The following is a 7,702-nucleotide window of genomic DNA, read 5'->3' on the forward strand; positions in this document are numbered from 1 at the left end:
GCCAGTAAAAGTATTTCCATATGAGGGTTGAATAAATAAATGAATAATGAAAACATAAACATGGATCTGTGTGTAGAACAAGTTGCACTGCATTCACAAACTCAGTCTGGAAAAGTAGGAAAGAATTGTTTCCAGTTTTCTGGATCATAAACTTGCAGAGAGTGATGTAAGTGTGTATCTGTCAGTAACTGGTCTGTATAATTTTGGGGATCCTATTGTTTAAATAAATAAGTATTTAAAGTTTGTGTTGCTACATTAGACATCTAAGTAGTTTTGAGTTCAAGTCATTTCACATTCTGTAACACTTGAGAGGTTGACCATCTCCCTCCTTTATTTCCTATAAAACAAATATAAGTATTTTAATTTGCCTTGCTGATTCTCCCTCCAGATCTAGATTATCTTGTTGCTGTTCTTCAAATTGATCAAAAGATGCAGTTTCTTTTGATGAACCATGTTCAAAAATTCTTTTGATTTTTTTCTGTGTATAATTTCAAATGAGTAATTTGTAACCCATAATTTTTTCTTTTCAGTTTGCTTTCCCATTAGCATCACCACATCTTGCTACACATCCAGACCTAATCTTTGACATTTTCTGTCTCTTTCGACACCCATACTCTTGAGTCTTGACTTCAAGGCTTGAGCAACTTTTACTTGAACTTCAGCCTGTGAGCAGCTAATTATTACATCTATCTAAGTAGGGACCTTCCCATGACCTGTTTCTCTCTCTGCTTGTAAACTCGGGTACCGCAGGCAGCCCTCCTTTAGGGAGCTGGTAACCTGAAGTCTCTTTCTTTTGGTTTAACACTGGTGGTGTCTCTTGCCAAAACTCAGAGCATGATGTATCAGCAGCCCTCCCTCCAGCCAAAGAAGGCTAGCCGCAGCTTGCTGTGAAGCCTGACAACTCCACTCAATGTGTCAGCCTAAAGGGAATCAAACAAGAGCAATGAAATGTGTTTTCTACCTCCAGAGTCTGTAGCCTCTGCACTCACTGGTACAGGAGTAAAGGAGGAGTGGTAGCACAGCTGGCCTGGCTCAGGTCCCATGGTTTTAATCTTGAGAGCAAATGTTTCATGTGCAAACTTGTCCCCGCTTATTTTATAACCCATTTAAAAATGCAGTGTTAAAACTATTTTAATTTTAGAACTCATTTCAATCCCTTTTTCAAGTGACAGAGCTGATCAAACAGTCGTTAAAGGGCAGTGTTTAGTTGCTTACAGGGGTCTGGATATGAAGATCTCCTGGCTTCATGTCCCTGAGCTTGGCAAAAGCATTAACTCTTATCATCTTAAAGTAGTCTGTCTCTCTGGTACAATTTCATTCTGAATAGCAAAAAAGCTTATATAGTTCTTCTTTATAGCTGTAAAAGAGGTCATAAACATGAAATATGGATAGATCTAACTCTCAACCTACCATCTACTTATTAGTACATTGGATGTTCTTAGGGCAAAATACTGTCAAAAGTGGTGGCTGCCTTTGAGAACTTCATCTTTAACCCAGAGGGCCAGAGACATACAGCAGGGCTTTCCATAGCCAAGGTCTGCCAACCTCCATGGCAACTCAGGGCGATCTTGAATCTTTAAATGGTCTTAGGTCAGACCATTTTGGAAATCAGCATCCTTAGCCCATGATTCCTCACTCTTTAAAGTGAGAATAATGAGATCTCTAACCATGGTTTGATATCTGCTAATCATGAGGGGTTTTTTAATAAAAGCACAAGGTAGTTTTAAAGAAGTGCAGAATTCTGGTTCAGAAGCAGAACAGAGTATCTCAAATGTGTGTAGATGATGCAAGGGCAACCATGGCCAACTTCATCTTTTACATTAGAAGAAAATAGAAAGTAGGAGAGCATGTGTCATTTTGATCTAATGTTTGCCTGAAGAGCACAGAGAAGCCACAGCTGCTCATCCTTCAGCAAAAGAGCTTGCACCCACTTTGTAGGCATAAACAACAGTGACCTCTGTTTCTGTAGGGAGCACAGGGCATTACTTTGTGATATGTGTGCAGCTCTATGCACTGTCATTACCAGTCGACGTGACTATTCATACTGTAGAAATAATCTGCTTTCTGTTTTTAAAGGTGCAGAAGATGTGTGCATTGCAGTAGCAAAATTGTGCAATGGTGGCATAAATAATGTGTTCTGACAACCCCTCAGGGAGTAACTCCTGTAGACAGGATGTGTGAGTATTATCCCAGGATGATCCGATGCATTGGTAACTGCCCTGTAACGGTGGAAGCATGAGAGGGGCCTCAAGTACCATGGCTTTAGTGGGCAGGCTCAGCTGGCTTGGCGAGGTAATGCAGCTCAACTTCGAAAGGGAAGGCAAAGAAGCTAATAGTCACTGTAGAGGACCATCTGTTGACAGACAGAATTCACTGTGTTGTATTAAGAAAACCTTTGGTAAGACACATCCTGAACTTTAAGTTAATTTTTTGTCATTTTTCATTTCTTACTTTGCTTTTGTGCATGCCATTTGTCACAATGATCTGTAATCACACTCTTGGTGCTATATGCATACATCAGTAAGAAACCACACTTCCATGATGCTGACTCATAGCCATTTAGAAGGGAGGACTCATTAAGGGAGTGCAAATTTGCCACACTGTCCAAAGGAGACTGTTCTCTATGTTTTAGAATCAGGATGTGAGCAGCTATCCCTCTTCCCTGCTGCTCTTGGCAGCATCCTTCAGGAGATGGACAGAAAAAAGTCTGTATCAACAACCCTGCAGGACAGAATGAAAATCTTGTTCTCCTGGCCTTTGTCTGCCCTAGGCACACACATATCAGCTGGTGTACACATTTCTTACCTGTATTTCAGTATTGCAAGAAATCTGTTTGACTGTGTACCTTGTTCTGACACATGATTGTGGCGTTCAAAAGGACAAGAGCTTCTGAACATTCTGTATAAGCCTTTGGTTACTGGAGATCAGCTTTACAGTTGGAATTATGTTAGGCAATAGACAGGAATATTTTAGGGCACTGAATACTGGATCAAAACGCTGCAACCTTATGGTGCAAAGTGTTGCAGGCACGTGATTTGAATGTGCTGAAAAAGTTCCAGCTTTTATTGGTTTTAAGTCTATCCTATCCATACCACACCAGTTCCCCCCAGACAATATAAAGCCAGTATAAATAACAAACTCTGTACTCTGAATAATTCGCCAGAAGTGTCATCATGCCTGTTAGGTGATCCAGTGCCACACAAATCAAATCTTAATGATCTTGTCAGCGTGTCCTTATTAAAGCTGAAATTCTTTAATTATCTGATGTTCACTTCTGTCTGACATAAGGATGAGCACAAGGAAATCTAATATTTACTACCACAGCTGTTTTCTACCTCCTTCCCCATCTGCAGCCCCCCAGGGACACCATCATAATAATGTCTTGTGTAAACAGCAGTTGGCAAAAATCCTGAAGTCCATTCTACAGCAGATGTGACATCACTGTGACACACATATTTTGAGTTTCTTCAAAAAATTATTTCCTCCGGGGAAAGTGAGCAAGCTGAGGATGTTTCTGGAGGGCCTTACTCATCTCTGGCTGAAGACAGCATCAGTCTTTGCGTTGACTGCACAGGGATGCAGGTGTGGAGTTACAGGCTGAGCCGAGCCCTACACCTAGAGGTCCCACGGAGACGCCCAGTGATCTGAGTTGCTCTTAGGGGACTCCACACATTCCCAGCTAGAGGAAAACCACCACGTGGGGATGGGTTGAGGCCAGGCAGCAGCACTGTCAGGTAAAGACTCATCTGGCAGCAGCTCCCCCAGGACAGGGCTGGGTCCCAGCTGTAGTATCCCCATGGCACTGCCTGGGGGCCTCTGCCTTGGGTGCGCTGACTCTGCATCATGCCCAAACCCTGACAGCCAGACCTCCCAGTGGTGGGATCTTCTCAGGACCTCTATAAAATGGGCACCATTTTTACAGCTTATTTACAAATAAGATGGTTTCTAGTATTTTCTTTCAATCTGTGTCAAAATCTAAAGTTTCCAATACCACTTGAAAAGGAAAACGCCACCCAACCAGCAATCTGGCCTTAGCGCAGTTGCTCCGTCTCAGTACCCATAATTTAAGTTTCAATCAATTTTGTCTTGGATGCCGTTTCAACTTCAGATAAACTAGAGCTTTGTGTACTTAACAGCTTTCAGAAAATATCTGCAATTAAATATGATACTTTGAATTTCTTCAAAATACCTTACTTGTTATGGTACTTCCAAAGGTAATTTCATTAGGGTTTTTCTTTCTGTGACAGTACCTGGGAACAAAATGCTGAAACTTTCTTCTCCTAAGTGGCTCCCATTCAAATCAATGGGGCAAACTCAGAGGTACAGTCTGCTGAAGGTATCCCTTTTCTTTCTACAAACCAAATGTAAATATAGGCCATTGGCTGATCATTTCTGCTAAGAGATCCAAAAAGGAGTATGTCTTATAATCTTTTATTTTCTAGTTCTGGCTTGAACCTGGCCATGTGAGTCATGTTTGATGTCATTCATGAGAACCATCAGTTGTCAGTTCTGGCAAAATTTGAATAAACTTTGTTGTTTTTAATCTGGAATGGCAGCAAGAGGTTTTGTGATCAAAATCTCCACCTGCAGGTGTGCTGGGTGTCACCATCATCAGTTGCAATAATCTGACAGAATCTAACCCTCAATTACAATATCAGGTGAAGAGATAAAGTTGCAACTGTCTTATCCTGAAAATTCTATTGATGTAAGGACCAACATTCCTGATAACCTCAAGAGAAGGAAAAAAATTATCTTGTTCTGAAGAGAAGGATGGTGAAAGCATTAACCTAAAGAGCGATGTCATAGTGAATGAAAACCAACAGTCATGGTACTTGATTATTTTTAAAGATTACTTCAGGCAGGTATTCCACCACTTCTATTATCATAGCCAAGTTGAAATTCTCTCAGCAGACAAAACAGTCCTTCATCTATACCAGGATGTAAAGTCACAGGAGAAAAGCCATGTTAGTAGTAGGTAGATTTGCAAATATCCATTTTAAAATAGGAATGTGTAGGAAAAACCTCTTTCTTTTGGCTGACTTATGTTGTAAGTTTCCATCTGGGTTTGGATTTGCATATCCTAACAAGTAGAGTTAATATTTTCAGAATATCCCTGTGGTCTTGATTTTTATCTGGTTTGTTTGTTTTTTGGGTTTTTTGGGGTTTTTTTTAATGGGTAAATATCTCTCTGACTACACAGTGTCCAGTGTAGCAGCCTGGTAAAGACAGACTGTTTGTGACTAATAACACATTTGCAGAACTTCTGGGGCCACTAAGGCAAGCAGAAAACTATATCCCACCTTATACTTGGAGAAAATGGTCTAAAGCATGCTTCCAAGGCATTAACTTCCCACAGAGTACTTTCTCTTTTGGAAAATATCTGGATGTTAAATATTCCATATGCAATCACCTGATGACAAACAAATCTAAATTTTCCAGTTGAAAAGTATCAAATTTTCCAAATATTTTACATTTTTGTTAAAAAAAAAAAAAAAAGCCAAAACCAAAACCAGGAGAGTTTCAGTCTGCTCTGGTCTTATGAGAAATTAAACTTTGTAAAAATAATACCAGGAAGATGTCTGAGAATAATTTGGCGTGTTAATTTAGCACAGGATCCAAGAAGTCAATGCAGCTTGACTACATTATCACAGCTACATTATTCTAAGGTTATAAAATGGTGTTTTGGGGGATTTTCTCCATTTTTCAGTCTCTTAAGTGTGGGTCATGTTGGCAGCCTCTGTGAAGTTGTTGTTTTTTCAAACTTAGAAAAATTATTTGAGATTTAATATTTGATTTTTTCCCTCTGCTCCCTCCCAGACATAGTCATCCTCAAACAATATGCTGTTAAAGAAGATGTTACATTGTTTTCTGTCATAACATGCCACATCTATCTTGACTTCGACTTTAAAATGTAATTCTAATGCAGCAGCTCTTCTAGGTGATTTTCCTGCTAATTTACATCTGCATTTGCTCCACCTCTGGTGCTCACTGAACACTGAAAGCATCGTATTAAGAAAGCTTAAAGAAGCTATATTTTTCACATTTTTTTCTGTCTGTAACATATTTAATCTTCAACAAGTGATGCTTTTCTAATCCATTTCTTACATTCCTTGAGATGCATGGCTCATCTCTCAGACATAGTTCTCATTGTGTTTTGAATTGGATTATTTAAGGAGCACCGATTAAATCCCTAAAAGCCTTTATTGGCATACTGTCATTTCTGCTACACTCAGAAGTTTTATTTTCTTCCTGGGAACATTGGATAATCCCAGTTGCAGAAAGGTTTATTGGAAGAAGGATGCATGGCCGAAAACAAGACCAGGGCCCACTCATCACACAGACAGAAGGACCATCTATGGAGGTTCCAGGGTAAAGGTTACATATTAGCAAAAGTTTTTATCAACATTTGTCATCAGAAGAACTCATAGGTGATCCCACTATTATTTTAAAGCTAATCTGACAGTTTCCAGAAAAGAGTGGCAGAAGTGCCACATTTTTCCATGTTCCTGGGCAATAAAGCAATTCAGGGTTTCAGGTTTCTTCTCACCTCCTCACCAGGGCAAGTCAAATCTTTGATCTCTGAGTGGGAAGAATGCAGATTTTATGGCGTGACAGTTTCTCTGAAGACTTGAGTGCTGACTTTCTTTTCAGTATTGACCTGAATCCATTACATGAATGCACAATACTAGAAAATTTCCACTGCAGTGTGTTCTGTGGCTCAATCAGTGCAGAAAGATTGAACTCAACAATTTCTTCTGTTGTGTTTTGGTCAATAAATCTGCTGCTCCAGATTCATTCCTGGTACAACTCCAATGCTGCAATATGGATAGGTGCTGTATTTTTTTCTTCTTCCCTGAGTTAAATTGTCTAACCAAAAAGACTACAAATCTTCAAAAGTACTTGGCTTAAGCAAGGATGAAAATGTCATTGAACAAAGACAAGTTGAAGAATTTTAATTTTAAATTTACTGCAGGTTTGCTGACAACTGATTGTTATGCCTATCTATTCGGGATTAAGACAATAATCATAAATCTAAATGAAAGACAAGATCAGTTAAATAAAGCTACTCAGAAGTATTTATTTTTTCAGATACACCTTCCAGGGCTTCTAGGCAATGCATGGACGGTTGACAACTGTATGACTTGGGCAGATGAAGGAGTGGCAATGAGTGAGAACTGCCCGAGTAAAGTGCTCCTCTATTCTTCTGTTTTATTACTGCATTGCCTCTGGTTTCAAGACTCAGGCAGAGCCAGCTGAAGTGAGCAGGCAGTTTTACAGATGTTAACACATGCCTTCGGCATTTTCTTTCACCGAAGTCAAGGACATCATCTGCAGTCTTCTTAAGGGCTGATGTGTGGTTTGGAGATAAAAGACAAAACTTACCGGAGGATCCAGTGTACTGATTAATAACCTAGGACATTGTGCTTTAGAAAATATACTCTGATTTTATTTTTTTTTTGTTTTCATAAAAGATGTGAAAATCGCTGTCTGCATTGCCGAAGGGACTCAACACGGTGGGACTGTCACCGCTAGGTGGCAGGGACCTGATGCAGCAGAAGACGTCTCAAAAAATGCTGAACGCTTAGTGCTTTGCTGAACAGCTGCCATCCAGTAAGGGAAAAGACTACCACCGCTCCCCCACCACGCTAGCCATCAGCACAGGACTCGTCTAGAGTCATTCTGATTTGCAGAACAGTCTTCT

Source organism: Chamaea fasciata, unplaced genomic scaffold (assembly GCF_029207755.1).
Source record: "Chamaea fasciata isolate MVZ Bird 193981 ecotype frontalis unplaced genomic scaffold, bChaFas1.0.hap1 SCAF_5, whole genome shotgun sequence".
Lineage (NCBI taxonomy): Eukaryota > Metazoa > Chordata > Aves > Passeriformes > Sylviidae > Chamaea > Chamaea fasciata.